Source organism: Camelus dromedarius, chromosome 8 (genome assembly GCF_036321535.1).
Source record: "Camelus dromedarius isolate mCamDro1 chromosome 8, mCamDro1.pat, whole genome shotgun sequence".
In the NCBI taxonomy this organism is placed as follows: domain Eukaryota; kingdom Metazoa; phylum Chordata; class Mammalia; order Artiodactyla; family Camelidae; genus Camelus; species Camelus dromedarius.
In genome coordinates, this window is record NC_087443.1 from 67,603,097 (window position 1) to 67,629,068 (window position 25,972).

Sequence of the window (25,972 nt, forward strand, 5' to 3'; positions counted from 1 at the left end):
AAAATACCATCCTGAGCCTGTGCCCAAAATGCTTCCTTTGGAGCTTGTCCTCTTCATGGTTAGGCCTTGCTGTCTCTTCTGATGCGTGCGGGCCCACTGTCGCCTGTTGTCTCAGCTCTGCTGCATGTGACGTAACCTGAGAATAGGTTGGTGTGGGGGTAGGGGGAGCTGGAGCCTGGAGGACTTTAGGAGGCCACAGATCAGAGAGCCTGGATGGCCGGAATCAAACTTCACTCCATTGACTGAAATGGCCTGGGCCTACTACCACTTTTTTTTTTTTTTTTAAAGCAACAATTTTGCCTTAATAGGGCTTGAAATTTTTAACCCGGGTTTGCTTTGGGGAAAAAATGTATTAACCATGTGCTTTGTCAAGATACCACTTTCTAAAAAATTTTTGAATGAAAGTCCTCTCTCAGCACTGGGGCTCTTTCTAAGGGCACACCTGCCTTGTTAATTAAGTTCTCTGCCTTTTATTATTTCCATTTGCAAATGGAAACACTTAGCCGACAGCCTCAGAAGGAGTGGCTGTCCTCATCAGCGTGACTAAAGGGTTGATGAAATACTTGCAGGTACTTGGCAGGGTACTGCAAAATCCCAGGGGCTTTCAAATCTGTAAGAAGTGTGAGAAGTCAACACAAATGTTAACTGATGGGTGGGCGACAGGCAAGGACCACGTCCCCGCTGGTAATCCAGTCCCTGTGATTTCTGATTTGTATTTATTACACGAATAGCGTTGTCAAAGCAAAAGAAAAGAAAAAAATCAATTATAACCCAACACACCTGCAATGATCTTTTCCCTTTTTTTTTAAGTCTTTTATTTAAATGGTGCCAGTTTTCTTTCAGTGGCTTTAATACAATTTTAAACTCTGCATTTTCTTTTTTCACTCAACATGGTAGCTTGCTTTACTGTGCATAATGGATTTGATATTGTAGTTAGTCTTTTGTTTTTTAATCAACTTATCATGGTGTTTATAGAGGTTCAGGAAAGCCCAGCCGAATGTGGCTGGCATTCATTTGTTTTTCGGAAAATGGAAGGGCTGGCTCTAATGTGTCTCAGGGTTCCTCCACCTGACAGTTAAGAGCACTGAGTTTTGATAACTGGTGCCGAGATACAGTGCCCTGTTCTATACTATCCACATGGACACTAAATATATTAATTTTAAGGTATTTCTCAGTAACGTTGATGACAAAGTGTATATATATAGACAAAGCACATGGGTCACCCTGTGGTGGAGATGAATGATGTGGGTTCCAGAAGTAGCCCTGTTTTCCCTAAGTATTCCCTAATGGACTGAAAGGCAATAACTGAACTTGGGGTTAAGGTTTCATGCATCGTCTTGGTCAATTGCTGGTACTGGATAATTTAATCAGCACTAAGCATGTCACCTACTTGGCGGTGTGATAACCAGGTAAAGTTTGTCTCTGCCTTGCACAGAGCACTGAGGGACTGCCTAGAGTAAAGGAGGCTGGGAGGAGGGCTGACCGGAAGGGAGGAGGGCTGACCAGAAGGGTGGTTTTGGAGCTGCCTCCGAAGAATGAGATGCAAGCTGGGTACCATGGTAGGAGGTGCTGAACAGCCAGGGGGCAGCATGGGAGCATTTTGCACCTGATGAGGGAGGCGAGAACTGGAAGAAGGGGGATGAACGCAAACTTCCCCATTTTTCCCGAGCCCAGCATGATGGATGACTTGTCATCTTTTGTATTTCCTCCGAGGCAGCTAACATGGAATCTCTCTACTGAGACCAGGGGTTGAAAACTGAAAGTCTGTGGGCCATAAGCAGCCTGCAGAACTTTTTTTTTTCCAGTCTATAGTTTTGGTTTGTTTTTAAAATTGAGATATTATTTATGTATAATAAAATTCACACATTTTAAATGTAGAGATGGATGAATTTTGGTCATGGGTTGCAATTAGGTACCCACCACAACACATCGAGACAGAGATCAGTTATCTCTAAAAAGTTTCCTCCAGTCCCTTCCCACTCAATTCCCTTCCCTCATCCCTGTCCCAGGCAGACACTGATCTGCTTTCTGATATTAGTTTTGCTTTTTCTAGAATATCATGTAAATAGCATTATACAGCACATTGTCTTTTGTGTATGACTTCTTTCATTTAACATAGAGATTGGGCGGGGGCAGGTATAGCTCAGTGGTAGAGCACATGCTTAGCTTGCACAAGGCCCTGGGTTCAATCCCCAGTACCTTCATTTAAAAAAAAAATTTGAGATTTTGAAATTAATTTGTGTTGTTGTATGTATTAGTATGTCACTCTTTTTAATTGCTGAGTAATATTCCTTAGTAGAGACATGTATCCCTTCATCAGCTTATGAACGTGTAGGTTGCTTCCAGGTTGGAGCTATTATGAATAATGGTGTTATGAACATTTGTGCACACATCTTTTGTGAACGTAGATTTTCATTTCCCTTGGGTAAATACCTAGGTGTGGGATTGCTGGCTCATATGGTTTGTATATGTTTAATTTTATAAGGACTTGCCAGACTGGCTCCAAAGTAACTGAACCTTTTTGCATTTCCCTGGCCATGTATGAGAGTTCCAGTTGCTCTGCATAGTTGTTCTTCAAACATTCAAAATAGCTGTCAGCAGTTAAAGCTGGAAACCCCATAGAGGGGCACATGGTCTCCAGCTCACTCCAAGTCCCCTTTGACTCATTTTGATCATTTACATCATCCACTTCTCACATGTGGGTTTGTGACCCTTGCCTTAGAAATTCTTCTGAGCAACATTGTGTCCCATGGTATGTGGCAGGGCATCATGGCTAAGAGCAGATCTATGGAGAAAGGCAAATCTGGGTTGGAAATCTCAGTCTTGTCATTTATAAGCTGTTCCTTTGGAGGAGTTACATAACTTCTCTCAACATGAGTTTCTTCATCTGTAAGGTCTGCGGAAACCTTATTCAATGGTTTGTGGTAAAAATGAAATAATACAGAGCGTGTCAAGCCCCTAGCACAGGGCTAAGCGCATAAAGAATGTGCAGTAGATGGCGCTTATTACTATCATGGTATAGTCCAGTGATTCTCAATTGTACTGTGTATCAGAGGCACCTGTGCAAATTTTTAAAAAGCATGGACACCTGGGTCCCTCTCCTACCGACTCACAATCAGGCTGAATCTGAGCTTGTGTGTTGTCTAAAAGTTCTGCAGATAATCGGGATGAGCAGCCGTGGTCCACAATCACTGATTGCCTGGGAAGATGGTAACAAGAAGCCTTTCATTCTAAACTCAGTTCTACCACCACCTCGCTGTGTGATCTTGGGCAAATCATTTATTTCTTTGAGGGAGCTAGTTTAGCTGAGCTCTGATGAGCAAATTTAGCCTTTCACAGTGACCAGGGTCTTCCTGATAGACAGTGGCTACAGCTAGGGTCAGATGAGTTGGAGGAGGTGGAGGTCTACACCGGCTTCCCAAGTAATATGTCAAAACGAAGGCAAATCTCAGACTGAACTCTGCCATACCTCGAAACGTGTGTTAGCAAGCAGGTGCAAAAATGGCCCTCCCACTGTCCTATGGGCCCACGAATCTCCTCTTCTCTGCCCCGATGGGAGAGTGCATTGAGAGCAACTTGCATAAAAGGTTCATGATGTAAGAATATTCTAGCAACAGGAGTTGGCTAACCTTCCAGTCAAGATCAGGTGATAGACCCCCTCCTTTTTAAGTGGACGGACACAGGACTAAGCTAGAATCCTGAGTCAAGGACTCCATTCCAGGGGGAGTAGGCAGTTGGGGTCGCTAGAGGCTGACACCCTTCCCATGCAGGCTGTGGGAGTGCCGATGGCAGTGCCTCTAGCCAGTCCACATAGCTTCAGTACCATTTCTAATGTGCTCATGAATAATTATCAGTTATGCTAATTAAACGTAGCTGATTAATAAGGTAAAGCTAGCCACCACACTTGTAGCAGCTGCCTCTGGAATATGGCTTTTCATTAGTCTTGTAGATGTGAACTAAACAGTGTATTCCCGTAAGGCCACTTCAGCCTTAAACTCACTGCCCTGGGGTGTAGATTAAAACTAATGCACACATCTATGTCACACTACATACAGGGAATTAAAGTTACTTACAGACAGTATATCAGATGATTCCTAATGCCCCATCCAAACCTGAGATTCAACAGTTCTAAGAGGTCCTAGTAAGTGTACTGCTTTCTAGGACAACTGATCATTTTTAAGCCTCCCCTTTCTGGAATCTCCTCTGAATCCCCCAGACACATTAGTGCCCTTCCCCTCCCTCTGCCCTCATAGAACATATGTCTTGCACAGCAACTTATTTCAGTCCAGGGAATTTACATTAGGGATTCTAAACTCTGTAAAATGGCTTCCTTTTTGACTTACCCACATTGATCTGCATTATTTTCCAAACTTCAGTGATTTGAGTATACATCACAATTTTTTTTTTCCTCTCTGCCTAATACCTTCACTGCTACATTTTACTTTTGTCTACAACGTAAATATTTTCAGCTTTATCCTACAGAGTATTATCCATGGACTCATGATTCACACATGCTCGTTATGCACTTTCCTCATTATTAAAGCAAATGCATAACTAAATGTCTTATAAAATGTTGAGTGTTAACAAATACTCAAAGTAAAAAGTAGTCCTCTCTGTGCTGCCTAAAATCAGCTCTCGCCCCTCTAACGAGATAATCGGGATGAGTATTGCTGGTTCGCAATCATTGGTTGCCTAGGCAACCAATGGCATCGTGGGAACCCTTACTGTGCTGCACATGTGGGATTCCTGCCCATCTCCCCCACTAGACTGTGAGTCCCTGGAGGGACGGACTGGCTTTCATCTCTGTATCACCATGTCAGTAAGCCTGGTGCCTGGTGCATAATATGCATTCAATAAATGTTTGATGAATGAATGTCTCTCTCACTATCACAAGTGAAATACCATTGGCAAATAGAAATATTTGCTATTTTCTCTCACTTTGATTCTGACTTCTGATAATTTAAGCACTCAAACAGGGTTTCAAAACGTAGCACCAAAACATAGAGAAGTGAAATGATGCCTATTTTTCACCTCCTAAAACTTTTAAAAATGACAGACTGTTTTTTATTTAATTCCCCTAATGTTAAAGGCGAGGGAGGGGCAGTGTAAAATGATTTTAAATCATAGGCAATTTTTTAAAATAAAAATTTACCACAAGGCTCATGGAAAATGTATAAAGAACTTTAAGAGGGGGTTTCCAGTTGAAAATGGTGATTGAAAAATTCAGTGATCAAATTATCTCAGTTTCCCAGAGGAAGTCCAAAGTGACTTCAAAGGCATGTTACCCTTTCCGGAGTGCCATCCGTGGAAACATAGGAGGGCCTTGTAGCCTGTGGGCTCTCTAGACGTGCAGGGTCCCCCTGAGATCACGGGTGCTCTTCAGTCTCAGCGCTGCAGAGGAAGGAGCCATCCTTGATCCCAAACTTAAAATGCTTTATGAGTTTTAACATGGGCTGTCCCCTCCCACCCCAGCTCCCACTCTGCTAGCTCTGTGTCTTACTTGCCTGCTTTATTCTGTCACACCCAAAAGCCTTTATGCTACTTGAGGGCAGGGACTGAAACTCTCTGCTTTAGATCCCTGTGCCTTGCTAGTCACTGCGACAGAATGGACACTCAGGAAGTATTTGAATGAATGAATGAACGAACGAACTATTGAACAAAAGAACAGGTGAGATATGACTTCGGTGTATATAGACCTTGCCAACTTAACCCCCTGCATTTTAGTAAAGATCTGGAAGGCAACACATTTAAGAGAAAGCTCTCATGTCAGGGTTAGTCTCATTATTTTGAGTAAGTTTTTACTTCTAATCCCCTTTACACAAAGTTTGATGATTCAGTCCTTAAAAAATAATCAATCTTCCTCAATATGAGTTAGTCTTAGAAAGCAAATGTTCCAAAGTAAATCAGTTGACTAAAAGTTATAAATTAATCTTCCTCCGATTTAAGTTACATAGGAAATGGAACACATGAAATGTATTTGAGGTTTGTCCTCCATTGGTTTCAAAATGAAGAGTTGAGACTTAGGGAAATATTTATCTTAACATAGTGCCTACCTTGAATTTTTCTGCATGGTATTTACTGCTATCATTTCAGACTGAAGCATTAGCATTTAATTACACAAAGCATTTTAAAAGTTCGAGATTTCTAATTTGGGGGTTAATTTCATGAGCATTAGTTAGCTACATATTGAGTAGAAGAAAAAGAGCTTAAGAACTTAGATATAGAAAAAGCATCTAATTTTCTTAAATCTTTTAAAATATTTTTTTTTCATGTTTAAGATGAAAAAGATAAATGATCTCCTTGGTTGATTTGCTTTGGTTTTGCTTATTTCCCATAATTGGCAGGATTGTTTTGTTCATAAGAAGGGAAGCGGTACGAACATCAAGAGCAATTGCCCAGTCTCGATTTGAGATGTTGTGAACCCTCTCTAGCTTACTTGAAACACACACTTTGCAAATATGGCGCCAGTTCATTATGGATAGTTCCTCCCTCCACTGTCTAGAATCTTTGGTAGGCATATTCCAGGAAAGACCCAGAGCTCGAGGCAGGCGGTAAAAATAGTAAGGATGTATTGTGTGTCCACTGGGCAAGGGTGTCCCCTAACCCGCCAGCCCTGGAGTTAAACTCCAAAGCTGTGGTTGTGACATTGGGAAAACCTGCTCCTTCGGGAGCCCTTTCACTCCACACGTGACCTGTCCACTAAGGTTAATGATGGTCACTCAAATAGAAAGCAGAAGAGGCTAAAATTACATTTCTAATCATTTTTGCTGCCTTCTGAAAAGTTGATTACAAAGTACAAACTGTTATCCAAGATTTGTTAAGTACCGTATTACTCTACCTAACATTGTACAAAGTGCTGTAGGGAGGAATTTGTGGAGAAAGAGCCTTTCTCTCTACTTGCCTCCAGTGAGTTTTGTTTATTGAGCATTTCACGTCTAGAGAAAAGTATAAATTAAGGAAAATGATTATATGTATTCAAACGGTCACATCTCAAGAAATTCAGAAGTATTACCTCGAGGTCAGTATCTCCATCGGGGCGTTGGTCTGACTCTATTTTCTGTGAAGTGGGGTGTGTTTACATGCTTATTTGGCTGAAGACTGGGGACCTTCAATTAACTGGACCTAACAATTGCAGCTGGTTCTGAGGACCCAAAAGCACAGTCCTCCATAGTCTTTTCCTCCAGCCCATGAGATTTGGGGATGTTTTTTAATATTTGTAGTACAGACATTATTCCTGAGCCTGATTTACATGCATTTGGAGACTGACCTCAGTGAAATAGCTTCAGATATCAGAGTGTGTGCAGTAATTGACAGAAAATAGATGGTTTGCATTCTCTATTTGTTCTGTATTATTGAAAGTGAGATGTCTTAATAATAAAGAAATGTGGGATTGCTGAAATGAATTTGTTCATCAGTATATTTGCTTTGGTCAAAAATAAAACTATTAACCATAAACTAAGAAAATCTCTGCACAGCCTTCCTCCATCATTTCCTTGGTCAGATTCTGTGGTCTTAGTTTTCTTAATTTGGGCTGAGTCTCCAAGAAGGAAACATAATCATCATCGCTTTGTCAGTGCACACTCTGGAATTTGTTTAAGCAAAGAGTCAGGTCACAGCACCCAGGGACCCACCGTGCTTTTTTCTGCTGAGAAATTGTATTTTCTTGAGTATGTACTGAACTGCATGAACAAATCATTAAGTGACACAAGTGAACAGGAATAGAGAAGTATTCAAAAATTCTTTGACCTCTGCTGCAAGGGTGGCTGAGAGAAGACACTGGCTTTAATTGTTTCTCTCTTGCTGGTTTTTGTTTCAGTAAAACATTCCGTGATCTTGAGGCAAAAGGTGATTGGGAAGGCAATATTTTTATTTTAATGGCTATATCTATTTTTCTTTATTCAGAATGATCAAAAATCTTTTCCTAGGAATAATCAAACAGCATTTATACACAAATCATTCTGTAGTGCAGCAGAAAGAGCCATATTAATTAGTACTGCATGGGAAATGGAATTTAAACACAAACCTGCCTGTCTTGCTTGTCTTCTGTTCTTATTTTTTAAAAGAATATTTGATTATATATTCACTCCCAGCAGAGAAATGAGTGGGTTTAAATGGTTTACTGGTTTCATTTGTTTATCACTTTGTTTCATAACAAGAAAATAAAATCGCTACCTGAAATTTTTTTTGTCTGTATTAGTATATGTATATTTGTTTTCAGCTCTTTCTCTTCACCCTGTAGAAAGCCATCAATAGCACACTGATTTTTGCCTACTTTCATTCCTTTTAAAATCACATCCAGTGTTGTGTATTCATATTTGAACATAAGAGGATTCATTTGCTTTGGAAGGGAAGCTTCCAGCAGCATTGTAGGTACATAAGTTAATATATTTAGCAAACAATGTCAGGAGAAACCTTCAAGCTTGTCTCTGTCACATTTTACTGTCAATAAGAACTGTCAGAATCCCTGTTCTCCAGAGAAGTGTTATAGATATTTAAAAATTGAAAATAAAAAACAGAATCCCAGCTGTGGCAAGGTGCCCCAGATGGGATAGTCACCCCAAGTCAGCAGACCGTGTGGCTTTTCAAACCTTGAGATTAGTCTAACATGCCCCTGAATCTTCCAAACACTGTGTACTGTCTCAGCACCCCAGCGTGGCTTACCCTAGTCTGACTGCTGCCTTCCTGAATGGGGAGTGTTACCCCAGTTTTTGCTTACACTAGCAGAACACCACTATGTTTATGGAAAACTACAGATGTAAATTCTTCGTGATGAAACCAAGATGGGAAAAAAAATTCTAACTTCAATTTTTTTTTAAGTTTAATAATTTATTGTGTACAGTTAGGACAACACAGAACTATTGCTTAGCAACACTGGATTAGGCAGAAAATAATTTAAGCTCCCAAATGAGAAACATTTGTAATCGAGTATGCTCTAACACTTGCTTTACCACATGGCTTAACACCCTTTTGCTCACACATGGTTAAACACATGTTTGAACTGATGTTTTAACACCCGTCTCACACATCTTTACGCTCTTTGTTCACATATGCTTAAACACATGCTTTGACACTCTTTGTGCTCTCACTGTTGAACACAGACAGAGTATTGTCTTGGGTCTCATTTTCTAGAGTTTCATTGGTTCGTAGCATTTAGCCAGAGACTGGTGCCTGGTAAAGTCACAGCTCTCTCTGTAAGATGATGTCCGCTCCTGTGTTCCTCTGGTCTGTCTGGAGAAGAGCATCCTTATGGAGATGGCCACCACCATGCCATGGTCCTTTGTGTCCACCGTACCCCTGAGCTATGGCCTTGCCAGGGATTTCAGACCAAAGGTGTGTCATGTCACAAAATACTGTTTTTCACCCTGGGCAGTCTACTTGTATTTTCCCAAACTACCACACTCTAAAGTCTCATTCATGGCCAGATGTAGAATTGAGGTGATCTTTTTTCCCTCTTACTTGGCAGTTTCAGCAGAGCTGAAAATATATGTACCAGAATGGAGTATTTGTGTTGCAGTAATCTGAATATAAATGGAAAAAGTTTGGCCTCACCTTGCATTGAGTCTGGTTGCTTGGAGCCTCTCTCTTCTTTTTGTTTGTGGCATCTGCCGTTATCTTAGGCCAAGTAACTGCCTCCTCTTCACTCTGACTGCCTAGACCTACCATTGGCAGATTCACAAAAGATTGGCTCTTCTTCCTAAGATTATAGGGTTCAATATGTGACGTGGTTTGGTGTGTAGGCTTCTGAGCCAGACTGCTTGAGTTTGAGTCAGCTTAGGTGTCCTCATCTGAAAAATGGGAATAATGACAATACCACATTATTGAGTTGTTGTAAGGATTAAATGATACAATGCTTATAAATCACTCAGTGTCTGGCACATAGTAAGTGTGCAAAAAAATTACTATTTAATTACTCTTAATTCAAGTAGAATAAAATAGTGACAATCACCTAAATCTAAGTTTTATAAACTCTACAGTTTATAAAATGTATTTTACCCATATTTTTTGCATCTCTATCAGAACACTGAGAAAGATATAAATATATCCCCATTTCACAGAGAGGCAAACTAAGAACCAAATATCTTAAGAACTTTGCCAGAAATTGCATAACTAGTAAGTAGTGAGGTTGGATGTTGACTGATGGTCCCCTGACATCTAAAGTCAGTGTTTTCCCTTCCATGTTACAAGACTATGTCCTGTTAGATGTACTCGGAAGTACCAGAAATAGCTCTTCCCATCAAAGAGCTTGCATAGGAGGAACCATTCTGACAAATGGAAAATAACTTCCATTTATTGAAAAATAGTTACGAGCCAGCCTAGACTAGGCACTTCATAGTGAACTGTCTCTCTTAGCCTTTATGGCAACCGATTTGGCAGGTGAGGAAACTGAGGCTTAAAAAACATAATTAACATACCTGAAGTCAAAGAACTAATAAGTAACAGAACTAGAATTTGAACGCAAGCATGATTCCACATAAAACCCATACTTTTAACCATTACTCATATTGGCTCTCAACCAACAACAATAAATGAGTTCATAGGCAGACTGCAGCTATTGTGTAAGTCAATTTTGGATGAAGTATATTCTTCCCCTAATCATTCCTGATTATGCTGCTGTGTGATTGTTTGTTTTGTTTTGTTTTGTTTTTTTTAACATTATAAAATGTATAAACATAGCAGGAAATGAAAGTTATGGCTGTTGTATGAAAGCATTTGTAAATTAAATCCACGTTTTAGTCTGTACTAGCACCTTGATGAAATTCAGGGCTTTAAAATGTGCTGTCTGGCTAAATCTTCATGGAAATATTCTTTTATAGGTAACCTGTGCTCACAATAATCTGAATATAAGAATTATTTAAATCCTATGGCTTTCAGATCCAAAAGCATGTTAATGAATGATAAATTAAATTATTTGAAACTAAACTCTACTTCATTGACTGGACCCTAGAAGGTCAACATTTAGGAAATTATGTAAAGAATGACACCTTTGAGTTTGGTGAGATGGAAGGGCCATTTTCAAAACTCTGTATTAATAACTCAAACTATCTTCTTAGCTGGCTTTAAAGATAACTTAAAGGTGATTGGAATCCTTGAGCTAACTTTCCATGTTAAATTGCTTTGGACCCAGATGCAGAGACTAACAATCAGATCATTTAAACACAGAACAAGATCAGCCAGGAATAGCAACACTTGGATGCCTGACTCATAGATGTAAGCAAGAATTAGCGATTCCTTCGAATGGCTGGAAGATCCCAGAGGAAAATTTGGGAGGTTCTTCATTCCCTTTTGCCCTATACACAGAATTCTTAGTACAAATACCTGGCAACATCAAAATACAGGTGCAGATTTGGAATATATGAAGCCTTACTTTGGTTTCTTTGTATTTTAACTGAATTTCACTCCGTTGAGGTTCAAGATCAAATACTTGCATTTTAATGTAGCATTTGCCAAATTTCCAAACCTCTAAGTATAAAATCCTCAGCCCTCATTTTTTTGCTTGCCTGGAAATCTAGGTAGCACTGAGCCAAAAGTAGAAGTTATGAAGTGAGATTATACTTGATTAGGAACAAAAAAAAGTCCTGTGTCCAGAAATGCAGATGTGCACAGCAGTCCTAAGGGAATGTTGGTATTTGATCTCCAAGTCTTAAAGGTTCATGTTCCCAAGGTTAAGAGATGCAGAGAGCCAACTTTTATTTGTAACTAATGCTGAAATTACTCTGGAGATTCTAGAAGTATTACATTACAAATCACTCAGCTTTGGAAATCCTACAGCTCGTGAGTTACAAATTTCACTGTGTGAGAGAAAGGGGTAACAAGTGAAGGACATCGTTCATAAGCTTAATGTATACTGTTGCAGCATGACCTGGATACACTGTATCAGAGTTTTCTTTTCAGTGAGGAAAGAAAAAAGGAGCATGTGAAGTCCATGAGTCAAGACCCCCAGTACAAGAACCAGGAAGTAAAGTCTTCATTGTCTTGGGGAATTGGGGTGGCTGCAAAGGGGCAGCAGTCAACTTGGGCTGCAATGTCTTCCTTCTTTTCCTAATATCTAACTTCATGACGTGGGGCAAGTTACTTATGTATTGAGTACGGCTTCCATTTTGGTGAAAGTTAACGCCTAGGTATTTACAAAACAACATCCTTCAGCAAGCATGGCCCCAGTGGCCATCTGTGAAAAAGAAACACATGACAGTTCACCTCAAGGGGTGGTCTTTAGTGGAACCAAATTCAGTATTAAAATCAAGAGTAGTTAAAGGCATTAATATGTCACACAGCTGCCTGGCTTTTTTTAGCCTTAATAAACTGTATTCCTATAATAGGCCCTTGGTACTCTCTGGTATTAACTAATTAGACTTCCTTTTGTCTAGACCTTTCTGATTTGAAACTAAGCAGGGGTCTGGTTCTTTGTATTTTCAATGACTTTAAGCCCAATAACAAAGGCAAGACTGATAAATCTGTGTCTTAGTTCAGGAGTAAGCTACCATGGGCAAAATCATGCCTTTTACACTTTTCACCAATAGTATTTACTACTGGTTGTGTTTGTTTTCATTGTGAGATTAATCTGCCCTTGCTATGAAATGTTTTTCTTTAAGAATTAAACTCATTAAATCATCACAGTTTGAGATGAGTTTTTAGAATGACCAGAATGCAAGACCTTAAAAATAGGACTAAAATGTGGAATATAATTCATAGTATGTAGTTAATGTGCAGCATATAAATGTGTGATGTATTTTAAGTGGACATTATAGAAGTAAAATGTCAGAAAGTGAAACACCCCGTACATATGACCTCCATCACACTCATAAATTCAAATTTAGGTTGTACCATTTGAACATCAGCTACTTCACTCACCCTCACTAATGATATTTTTCAGATCTTAGACTTTGATAGATGCACTATGGAGTGTAGAAATAATCATTATTTAGGTAGCTGAAAAATAGCTTGCCAAAACTGATATAATGAAAGCTATTCAAGATGTTCTGTCAAAATCCTTTCCAATTAGTGTTGAGTTCTTGAAGGGCCAGGCTTAGCTTTTTATTAATGTTTGGTTTATTAATGTATCTTTTTGATATATGTGCAGTGTGACTATCTAAAACATCTCATGATATTGCATAATTATGGAGCTTTTAATTTATTATACCCCAGTCTTATTTAAATTCAGAATTACTTCATAGTTTCATAACTAATAACTCATTAGGGAACTGTACTATGTACTTAAGGTTACCTCTGAGGCACTAGGAAAGTTTCTGACTACTTGACTGTCACTGACCAGTTTAAATATTTAAAGTTATCATCTGGCCCTTTGTCTGACCACTGTTAGAAAATGAAATAAAGTTTGTGCATAAAACAAGGGAGAGGGGAGTCCTTTCACATAGTCTTTTCCTAAATGAAGCAAACTAGCTGTAAGTAATCAAATACTTAGATAATACTTATATATGTGACACCTTGTTGACCATGTATTATTTTTGAAAGTTAAAGGACCTGCTTTTTTCTTTTTCTTTTTTCTTTTTGGTTTATTTTTGTTTTCTTTTTAAAATTTATTTTATTTTCCTCCTTTTTAAATTGAAGTATAGTTGATTTACAATGTTGTATTAGTTTTCGTCTTCTTTTTTCTTTCTTTTTTTTTTTATGTCTGATTTTATTTTATTTTATTTTATTTTTAACCTTTTTTTAATTGAGTTATAGTCATTTTACAATGTTGTGTCAAATTCCAGGGTAGAGCACAATTTTTCAGTTATACATGAACATACATATATTCATTGTCACATTTTTTTTCACTGTGAGTTACCATCTTTGTTCTTATTTTTTGACAAGAAGTTTAAGCATGTCATTCTACAGTGATCAAATTCAGAGTCATTGTCAATCACCATAATAATTTTACATTTCTGTCTCTCTGTTATGTCTTTAAAGATAGCTTTTGATTTGTTTCTGTTCCCCTCCAAATGATGAGAAATTGAGACTATGTTTTTAATGCCTTTCTCTTTTTACCTCGGAGTTAAAAATGATAACGGTTCAACCCCTTGCTTATTGAAGTTTCTTACCTACATTATTTAGACTGTGTCTCAGTATCTAGTAAGTAGCTGAATGATGTTAAAAATTAATCCAGCATAATGCTATGCTATAGTGATGTGATTTAACTAACATTTGTACAGTATCTATGTGATAAAAACAGTGCTAGGCTCAGTAGGGTTACAGATATGAGGGATTTGTCGTGTAGAACCTGGGCCACGTCTGGAACCTGGCTGCAAGAAAATCTCAAAAGTGTAGTTCTTAGGTTTCTAGCCTTCAAAGGCAAAGAAGGCTGTTAAAAGCCATCTGAAAATGTGTGGTATGAGCCAATGCGCGGTACCCCGGAGGGATGCTGGGAGGTAGTGATTCTCAAATTGTGTTCCAAGGGACCCTCAATTTTTCTCATGCACCTAAATGTTGCCAAGGACGAAGAAGAGACCAAACAGGCAGGACTCTATCTGGAGCAGCTCCACATTAATCTGGTCATCTGTTGGGCATATCTGTAGTCCTTTGAAAAAAGTTTTCTCAAAAAAAAAAAAAAAAAAAAAGGTTTCCTGATTTTTTTTTTTCAAGTTTCAAAACCACTGCTAACCTGTAAATACAGGTGCACCTCAGAGATACTGCAGCTTCAGTTCCAGATCCCTGCAATAAAGCGAGTCACACAGTATTTTTTTGTTTCCAAATGCATATAAAAATTATGTTTACACAATATTGTATTATGTGTGCAATGATATTATGTCTAAAAAACAGTCATAAATTAATTTTAATAAGTACTTTATTGCTAAAATATGCTAACCATCATCTGAGCCTTCAGCAAGTCACAGCAGTAACCTCAAAGATCACTGACCGCAGATCTCTATAACAAATATAAGAATAATGAAAAAGTCTGAAATATTGTGAGAATTATCAGAATGGGCCACAGAGGCACGAAATGAGCAAAAGCTGTTGAAAAAATAACACCAATAGACTTGCTCAACACAGGGTTGCCATATACCTTCAAATTGTAAAAAACACTATATTCATGGAGCACAAAAAATGGGGTGTACCTTTATGCCTCCATCTTCCATCTGCTGCCTTTCTTGTTGGGCAGGATGTCACAAATGTAGTAGCATTTCTTTCCATAACAAGCTTTTTACTAGAACATCCTCACTTTCTTAGCCAATATTTGAAAATAATTACAAATTATGCTCTTTCTCTCATGTGTCTCGTTAAGGAAAGTGCTGCTCACAGGCCCATTCACATTAAGGTTTTTAATGTGTGGAGTCGCCACCTCCTGAGAACCTCTCAGAACACCTCAGCAGTGGAGGGCTACCCAGTCATCTTAGCCGTAGGGATGAAGAGACTGGACACATTTAATTACTCTTCAGCTACTTTGTTTCATTTGACTTCAAAAACAAAATTAGCTGTAACAGAAGACAGTGGTTACACGGGTTAAATTAATCAATGTGTGCTAATTAAATAACCGTTGTCCCTATGCCGTTAGTGCCTGCTTCAGTTGGTGGAGAGCTCTTAGTAAGTCTTACCGACTTTGGTGTCTGTACTGTCAGTATTTTGTCATTTGAACTAAATCGAAGGGAGATAATCTCTAAATTAAGTAGGAGAGAGAGCTATTACTTGCACATCTGTTGGTCCTTGTGAAGGGATTTTGGTTGGAAGCATTTCTTCTGCGGTCCCTCTAGGACACCTCCCACCCTGCCACATACCACCTGCCGCCCCTCCCGCTCTGAACCGGAACCGCTTACGTTACAACTGATGTGCCCTCAGGAAACCTGGACTTTTGCTACGAATCCACTACTTCTCTGCCTTCCATGTGTTCCAGGATAGCCTAACCTCACCGCTACCTGGCGTCCAACGTCCAAACCCAAACCTGCTCTGCCACCCCTGAAACAGACCAGCAGCCCAATGTCTCTTTAAAGCAGTGAAAGCTTTCGTCATGAACACGTTTGCCGTGGTGTTCCCACTTGCTTAAAACAGGCTTCGGAATATTTTGGTTTTGTTAGATTTCCCATAGTTTTCTTATATTAAAACATGGTGAGCGTGTTGAAATATTTATAATAAGAAACAGAGGGGGAGAACCTAAACATTTTAAAAATATTAATTTTATATTTATTGTTGAATATCTTGAAATTCCAAAAGGTATAGAGCACAAAATAAAACTCCCTGTAAGCCTCGTCCTCTACTGAACCATTGTTAACACTTTCGTATGCACTCCCCCTGCCTTCTTCTATGTGTATTTTACCTACAAACAGTTGAATATCCCATTAGCATCGTAAGCTTTAGAAACCTCTCTGTGATTTACTGTTACTCCAAAAAAATTGTTTTAAGTTATTGTCCTAGTTTGGCAGATGATGTATTTTTAACATAAAGAATATATATTTATATATATAGAATCTGCCAAAATTATTTATTTGGGTTTGGCTTATAAATTCTAAAAGTCTATTTGGTTCACATTTTTACCTTTTAACTTTTTTCTACCTTCAGCTGTTAAACATCAGACCCAAATTAGCAGCTGCCGCCCTAATTGCACTATATTAAGGATGTGGTCGGCTTTTTCAACCTTGTTCCTGGCAACATTTATTTAGGTAAAAAGTTGATAAACATTTTTCATCCCACAGAAAGGTTTTTTCTTTCTTTCCCGTTGAGACAGTTCTTCTCTGATAACATTCAGGAGGTTCATAGTGAAGAGTCACTGCTTCTCTCTCATACGAACAGACCCGTCTTTCCATTGGGTTAGCTGGGTTTACAAAATATGTAATCTCACATGCAAAATAGAGTAATTTTGTCCTGTGTGGGTATGGTATGTGTATTACTATGGGTTTGTCGAAATTTGTATTTTTAAAAAGACTGGGCCTCCACCATGCCCTGATGTGCAGAATTCATAGTTTACACTTGGACATATTCAGATAAGGGGAGTAACAGGTCTAGGTAAACAGGCTACACTGATTACGAGAGTTAACGTGAGCTTGAGAATATTTGTGCTAACACTCCATTTCTTTCAAGTAAGACCCTCTGTGTTCCTTACCTAGAGGACTGTTTTCCTAAAAGTGCAAGCACTGGTCTCTAGCGTTTTATGCCCTGCCAGCTACATCTTCAGGATTCTTTGTTTTAGTCATTCTTCTCAGCAGAGATAAGATCAGATCTAAAGGATGTATTCTGCATACTTATTAAAGCATGACACAGTACTTTGGGCAGAAAAGAGTCATTGAATATTTCAAATAAGAACTAAAGAAAATTTTGCATGACATACATGGCATATTTAAAATATTTCTACCATTCAGTGATCCTGTTTTTGATGGCCGAATACACCAGCAAGTGCTACTCATCATATTTACACAAAAATCATGTAGTACATTTATTCATTTTGTAACCTTTCCCACTTAGCAATTTCCTGTGACCATTTCCCCTTGACATTAAATATTTTCCTAAAAGGATGTTTCTTACGCAGTTTCTTTCACAGGAATGCAAAGAATAATTCTTACTTTATGGTTGGAAATCCAAAGCTAGCAAGTTTGTGCTGTCCCCATGGTTGTTCCCATGGTTTCTAAAACATGGGCTTTCTGACCTTCAAATTTCTGTAGTATTTTTACTTTGGGGTTAGCCTTGGATGAGAAGAGCCTCCATCGTGCTCCTGATCAGACCGCTATCTCCCCAGCATATTTTCTCCTTTCCCTCAATCACCTTCCTCCTTTTAAATTCCTGATTATTCTTTGCCTTCATTTCCTTTTAGCCACCAGTAATTGCTTCCCTTTTGTCAGCTTTGCTGACAAATGCCCAAGGAAAGGGACAAAAAGTTGGACCCCTGTATTTTTATAGGTGAAGAGTTTATGGATGAAGACTCTTTACCCTAGTTCGCGGTGCCCCTAATAGTGTCTGTCTTCAGACAGAACTGTCCCTCAGTGCCTTGGGCAGGCCTCTGTTGGCCCAGCCACCCTACCCTCTCTTCATCCAGCCAGATGGAGGTCCTTCCTACTCCTCAGACATGCCACAGGCTCTTCCCTTGCTCATGCTAGTCCTCCCGCCTGGACGTTAACCTTCCCATCTCCCCTTCAAAATCCCACCCATCTTTCAGCATTGTGTGTCCTTGCTACATCCTCAAAGATAGCAGATCACATTTTCCGGATCCCTTCAGCAAGAGGGTCTCCACGTTACTTTGATTGTGCTGCGCCTGTGGGTATGTCTTGTATACCTGTATTTTATTTCTCTCAGTATCTGTCTCATTCACCCTCCTACATTGGTAACTCCTCGAGAGCATGGATCTCTCATATTTGACTCTCAAAAGTGCTGGACACAGTTGCCTGCACATAGAAGGTGCTTGTTAACTATTGGCCCATGAGAATTTTGAAATCTCTGATTGAAAATTATCAATTCTCCCCCAATTAGTGTCTTTAAATTTTATTTATTTAGTAACATTGCGGGGTAAGTTTGGAAATTGCAGATGGTTTATATAAAGGCACACAATGACCTATCTTGGTTATGTCTTTAAGCAATGTCCAAAGAGAGGCCAACTCCAAAGTGAGGTTTATTCTAAGCTCATGCCACTGTCTGTTGGTTTTCTTCCCAGACCAATAACATATCTTACCTTGGAGAGTCTTGAGCCATCTGCCTTAACTCTGATTTCCAGAATCTTCCTCAGCTTTGTTAGTCAGTTTGCGCTGTTGTTCTTTTGTGTGTATGAACCTGGGAACCTTGGCTTTTGGAATAATATTACATTGCAAATCAAATTCTGCCTCAAAAGAACTTTTCTTCCACAATTTTCTGCATTTCTGAACAGGTTACAAAATGTCACAATTCAGTGGGGCCAATTATTAGATTTTCATTTAATGGGCAGTTTTAATGTTCTCAGAGAATCTGAATAATAATAGCATTTTAAACTACTGCATTCCATTTAAAGGCTCACCACCAATTCTTTCTTTTAGTGTACCTAGTTATATTTTTGGGTATCATTTAAATTCAGGTTCCCAATCTGTAAGAGAATCTATGAGTTAATGAATAGCCTCATTTTTAAAACTTTTCAAATATTTTACCCTAATTATAAGGCATATCTAGTGACATTAATTTAATGAAATCCCAAATCATCAGATTGTGCAGAAAAGCCCTTACCAAGGAGTAATTTAGAACATTCTCAGTTTAACAAATGTACTGTTTTTAGGACCAGATCATGGCTTTGCTTACTGTGAGAAAAACTTCCAAATGTTCAGGTTTGGAGTCCATGTCAGTGTGGGCCAAACTTCGTGCTTTTTTTTTCCATAGTGATACGTGTTTACCATATTTTATTTAGCCTATTAGATGAAAAGCATTCCTGCTATTAAAAATAATCACCCTGATGTTTCTGTAGCAGTTCTTCTTGGTAAATCACTCCCACACGCACTGTCCCCAGGCTTGGTGAGCTCCCTGGCCATCCAGTGAGTAAACGGCAAAGCCAAGTCCAAGACCAGTGACCTCGCACACACAACTGGTATGCATTCATGTAAACCGCCTCATATCCTGTGGGGAACAAGATGGGAAATAAGCCAACAAAGTGATGGCTGTTTGAGTCATTTATTTTTTACCGTGTCATTCACAGCCCATAGGCTGTCCTCTGGGATGACAACAGAAAGTGAATTCTCTAAACAGATCGAGGATACAGTTGAGAGAAACCCGCAAAACACCAGAGTCCTTCTGACCCTCCGATTGCCTCTGTGTGGTTTTCTGTTTTAATCCCCTTCCCTCTTCATCCTAATCAATTCTTTGTCCATTCTCCAGCTGAAGACGTCTGACCCTCTCGGCGAAGTAGAAAGCGCTTATAAGCCTTGATCAGTCCTCACAGCCGCCCAGTAAGATAAGCCCAAAGTAGGGAACTCAAGCCCCTCACTACTCCTTCAGCATTTGAATGAGTCACCAAATTAGTAACGAAACCGAGATCTCCCGGGCCCCAGGCTGCTTTTCTGTTGGTGACCTCCTCACTGCCCTGCCTACCTGGATACACCTTCATTCTTCTCTCGCCCTCTCTCAATCAGCCATAACACTGTGGTCAGCACGTTATACCCAGCTGGCCAGTCAGTAACTTAAATTTATTCTTGCATAACTCCTTCTACTGGACCAATACAGAAGCAACATTTTTTTTTTAATTGAAGTATAGTCAGTTACATGTATTTTTGGTAAAAGCTCGTGATGGTGGAGTTACAAAGATCCAAGGTCTTTCTGGAAATGCTCACCTTCTTAATGATTTCTCTGCTAGGCCCACAGTAGGACTCAATAACTGTCTGTGGGTGAAATGATATAATTCCCCTAAATGGTATAAATCCAAATAAAGGTATAATCCAGAGGGGAAGAAAGGAAAAAGAATAAATGGGAAGGGGGTGAAACTGAGTGGAGAGGAATTTCCCTTCCCAAAGAAGCTGTGCTTAGTGCAACACGTGGCCTATTGAAGAAAACCTGGCTTTGGGACAGGCTTACCCACCCCGATTTTCCACTTGCATTTCCCTTCCAACGCTCCCTCCCCGAGACATGAGGCGATTCCGTTTCTCCTGCTAATGGAAACTGGTGCCAGTTCAGGGGATTTGGGTTACGTAACATCTCATTGTGTTATATGCAGGTTTAATGGATTCAGACCATCAGGATGTGCTCTCCTATTGGTTTTAAATTCGAGGTGACAGATGCTGAGCACCCTTAAAATTCAGTGGAGCAAAAGATGTCTCTAACATGAGGAGGCCTCCACAACCAGGCCCAGATTGCAAGGGACACAGTCCACTGTTTCTGCTGTAGGACCCGTGTCCTCACTCTGGGGAGCCTCTTTCTGTGTTTCCATGTCTACCTGAGACCACCTGGAGGGGCCCCCACGGGCCACCCCATTCTGTACCTCTGGGTTTGGAGACTGGGCTGGTGGTCCACGTGGATGATCCCTCCCTCCCTATTTCCTCTCTCTCTCTGACCACTGCGCTGCCCCCACCAGCTGGGTAGAGGACTAGCACTCACTTACAAAACTGTTCATTACCACTTAAGCCTCCTAGGAATCTAGGAGCCAGGGCTTTCCTTCTCAGTTTCAGAACTGAAGAACCTCACCTGTGATTTCTTAATCATCATTATTGTCGTGATTTGCTATTGTCATCTTAATTGCCATTTGTCTTAAGAGCACTTAAATGCTGAGTGCTATATGATCGTTATCTCACTTTGTTCCATTTAACCCTCCGGGAAGACCTGTAAGGGAAGCGTTGTTATTTTCTTTTACAGATGAGGAAACTGAGGCTTAGCAAAGTTCAGTAACTTGCTCAAAGTCACACAACTATCAGGTCTCAGCCAGGATTGCAGCCAGTCACGTCCATCAGCCTTCAGAGCTCAGCTCTCTTTGTCTGAAACGTGATACCAGCTGGGTTCTCATCCTGCAGCCAGCCTCCAAGGAACATAAGTAACTCCATCTGGTCAAAGGGAAACGTCTGTTTACAAATCAGATTATGCTTCTATTAATGTTTCATTTACAGTATCAATGATGTTTTCAACCAATCATCTAAAAGTCAGATTAAAAAAAAACATATTTAAGGAGCATATTTATCAGCTCCTTTCACCTTAAATGGGGGAATAATGCTACAGTGGTCCTGAACAACTTGGGTACCCGTGCCGAGGTTGGCAGATGAAATAATTTCCTAGGAGGTTGCTACCCTAAGGTCAGACGCAAATTGGCAGAAAGGTCTTTGGCGCTCTCCATGGCTTTTGGCACCCAGCTTTTTCCTCCATTCTTCCCCGCCCCAGCACTTTCAGTCACCTCTGGTGGTCTAAGTCTCACTGTCCCAGCATTGCAATCTCCACCGGAAATGCTTGGCCAATGAGAAACAATCCCCAGGGAGAGCAGTCTGAGGAAGGTAAATCACACTAAGACTTCGTCGCGGGGCATAACTGAGCTTTGTAAGAGTAGAAATGGAGACAGGAAATATTATGAACTCTGGACTTGAACCTCAGCTTAGAACAGTCCACTGTCTTCCATGCTGTGCTGGATCTCTGCCCAGACGCCTCCCTCGCCACTCTGCCTTTTCCCCTGCTTCATTTTTCTTCACAGCACATATTACTCCCTGGAACTGTGTCCTATACTTGTTGGCTTATTGTCATCTACATCTGTAGAAAGTAAGTTTCATGGGGGCAGGAACTTTGCTTCGCTTGCTGCTACAAACCCAGCATCTGCAAGAGGGCTTGGCACAGAATAGGTGCTTAATGAACATTTATCAAATGAAAGGCTCAGCCACTCGTCGTGCCTCTTCTGAACAGGGTAGCTTTTACTTCAACCCAGTTTTTGGCCAAAATAACCAAATTTAAGTAGCCATCAAACCTATGGTTTTACTGTTACTATTGCTTGAGAGGAGGTGAATTTTTTTTTCTTTAAAAGGCCAGTTTCAACTCGACATGTAGAAGACAGTTAAGTAAATACTAGCTCAGGTGGTGCTCAGGGGCAGTAAAGTCAGGAAAATGGTATCTGAGTATCTGGAAAACCCAGTGAGATCAGAAAACACTGATCTCACAAAGTCCACCATTATATTAGTGGATATCCTTCATGTGAGTAAGACGTAATGATCTACACAACTCATCTTGAGATAATTATGAGCCAAATTTTTCAATCTCACATGATGTACATTGCATTCCTGATTCTCTTAGAATTATCTTTGACTTTGAGAAGTATAAGTAATGTGCATAAAATTAAAACCAAAACATATCCACATCTGAGTCTAAAAATTTCCTCTTTTAAGGTGTACCCATGACTTTGAAGTCAGGGTTAAGCCCTAGGCTTTTATTTTCTTATATATACATATTTTTTATTATTTGGGTTCAGTGATACCTAGTAATTTGGCAGGTAATGATAGGGTAGGCTCAAGAATATTCAAGAACAAATTGTACCATATTATTACGTTCTCCCTAATCTTACAAAAATGAAAAACCGCAAATTACTGATTTTTAATGTCTCCTGAATCTCCCAGCAAAAAAGAAGGAAGATACTACTATTGACTAATTTAAACCCTAAAAAGAGGGGTTGGGGGGGTGAGAGATAATCCCAAGTAAACCAAATGAACCTACCTATCATTATGATTACTTTTTAAATCACAGAGTTTCATAGGAGGAAAAAATGTGTTTTTGTGGTGCCAGGTTTGAAGAATCCTCTTTGTTAAAATCTTTGTAAATGAAGTTATAAAATCGAGACTAAGTTTCTTTTAGAAACTTCTTAGTTAAGGGGATAGGGCAGGCGATTGGACAGGGGGACAGTAAATAGAGGGGTTGAAACCCTCTTAATTAAATATTAATGAAGTTAATAAAAATACTGGTTTCCGTATGTTAAGAAGAAAAAATCTCATGCTGTCTGTCTAGACTGCCAGACCTGTATCAGTTAGCCCATGTACATCTGTTTCCCTGCCAGATATTTATTGCTGGCTGGAAGACATTTTGTGATATTTATTTGATGACACACACCTGCTGGGTAGATGAGATGCTGCTACTCCTGAGGATGACCTACTTCAAGGGCACAGTAAGCTTCTGAGAACTTTGACAGGTTGTCCTTAAATCATTTGACTATATCTTGGTATCACCTGTTGAACATACATAAGATGGTACGTTTGCAGACTCTTTGGAGGCAGAGTGGCCAACCCCCGGGAAGAGATTTCAGGGTGAGTAATGACTTTGTAAGTGTGCCGAGACACGGAAGACACATTGCTTTACCAAACCTACCCCAAGCGGATGAAGTGCTGCACTCAGTACTCGGGATGGGAACAGGACACCATGAAGTGGACCGTCCGGAAAGAGAACTTAACTGGAATCCGTGTAAGTGTAGGCCAAGGCAAAGAGATGGCCCCAGATGGAAGGTAGGGAGAATGGGGGGTTCCAGGTGAGGGAAAGGGCCAAGAAAGAAATTCTGATGAAGTCTTTTTCCAGGGGTGTACGAGAGAGAGATTTCCAGTTGAAATCAAGGAAGAGCGTGGGACGTTTGAAATGCATGGAGACACTGTCACTAGATTCGTCCTTTGAAGCCAGCTTGTCTTTACATGTTCATTTCCACAAACATTTCTTGAGCACCAGCTATTTTGACAAGTCAGGCCTTAGGCGGTAAAGTTACAAATATAAATAATTTATATCGATCTCTCAACGTACACAGTCTAGTGAGAAAACCTACCGAAACGAAAATTTCATTATAAACTTAAATAGAACAATAGATGTACACAGAGAGTCCTTAGCCCTGTTGAGCTTCCTGGAGTTGGTGATGCCCAGCCTGAGTTCTGCAGAATGAATAAATGCAAGTTAGCCAAAGAGAGGAAGACAGGGACATGGAGGTGTTAAAGTGACATGTTGTGCTCAGAAACACTAACTGTTTGGTTTTAATGAATAGAGGAAAAGACAAGGTGGGAATCTGGGTGCCTTAGAGGGGCTGGAGTTTCTCCACCTATCTCATGAGCCTCTCCCCCCGACGCCCGAGTAAGTGGACTTAGTCGAAGTAAGAGGACTACACTTACCACGTAAATGCAACTTCAGAATAAGTTGTGCGCCTTGCTGCTCTAAGCGGCCTCTGTATGGAAAATCCAGACAGCAATTGAGTGGGTGGGGGATTGACCCACTGGTGAGGAGTTGTAGGCCCTGAATCATGACTGACTTGGGGTATTACTTGGGGGTTTACAAGCAGTCTTTCTCCATGACTTTCATCTGTATGCCTCAAGGTCATGGTTTGAAAGCCTTGGCTCTGAATGACAGATGCCCTCTGTGTTATATGTGAGTCTCCGCTCGGGTCCCCTTTCCTCCTCTTCCGGTTGTCTGTTGCTGTGTAACGGATCACCCCAAAATGTAGTGGCTTAGAACAACAATCATCATCCCTCACAATTACTGTGTGTCAGGAATTGAGGAGCAGCATGACTAGGGGTTCTGTCTTGGGGTCTGTTGCGAGGTCGCCTTTAGGATGGAGCCTGGAGCTGCAGCAGCTGGGGACAGACAGGATGCAGATGTAGCTGGGAACTGGCTGGGACGTTCTCCTGTTATCTCTTTATTAATCTCAAGGCCTCTCCATGTCACCACTCTGCATGAGCTGGCTTGGGCTTCCTTACAGCATGGCAGCCTCAGGCTTGCTGGCTCAGACCCCCAAAGATGAGTTCCAAGAGCGAGGCTGACAGAAGCTGCGAGGCCTTTTTTAACCCAGGCTAGGAAGTCACACAAGGTCACCTCTGCTGCATTCTGTTCCTCAATACAGTCACAAGGGCCCACGGAGTTTCAATGGGAAGGGACATAGACGCCATCTCTTGATGCAGGAATGGCAAAGTTGTGGGAACCCAATGGGAGGAGAAATGTTGTGGCCAATTTTGGAAAACATAACGTGCCACACACCCTCCAAGAACATTTCCGTCTATTCACACAATCCTTAAAATTACCTAAATACTCATTCACTCATCATGTTGTTGCCTGAAAGCTTTCTTGTTCCCTTTCCACACCAGAATCCAAACAATACACACACAGAAAGCATATACCCTGTTGCCCCATTTTCACGGAAGCTATACTTCAATCAACTGTTAAATCCAAATATTGCTCCTATCTTTCCCTGAGAGGCCCCTTTTTATCTAAACCACAGTAAACTAGCAACTCAGGAGTGAATGATTTCGAATCTCTCCTTTTGTTTGCTCTTCACTCAGTGGATCGATGGTGCTCGTGTTACAAGTTTTGTCAGTAGCGTTTTGTGGAGTACTGAATGATTCACGGAGCGAAAAAGAGAAAAAAGCTTTTTTTTTTTTTTTTTTTTTTTTTAAAAAAGGCCAAGGCTTTGGGCTTAAGGAAATTTAAAAACGGGAGTATTAGCATGTTCTTGGTAGGAAATCTTCTGATGTGAAGTTAAACTATTTATGTAAATTTTACATTTTTAAATAAGTACTATTGCAAATGTGCTGTCTTAATGAGGACTTTTAGTTTTTACACATATACAGTGAACAGAAGTTGAGTTCTTCAAACACTTTCTGTTAAAAATATATGAAACCTAACC

At 40.1% G+C, this 25,972-nt stretch overlaps 1 protein-coding gene across 9 annotated transcripts in view; it reads left to right on the forward strand.

Annotated features, from left to right (window-relative positions):
• The window catches only part of VTI1A (vesicle transport through interaction with t-SNAREs 1A), a 334,543-nt gene that overhangs the window by 214,892 nt on the left and 93,679 nt on the right, over positions 1 to 25,972 (forward strand). The gene's annotated exons all lie outside the window — the stretch shown is intronic.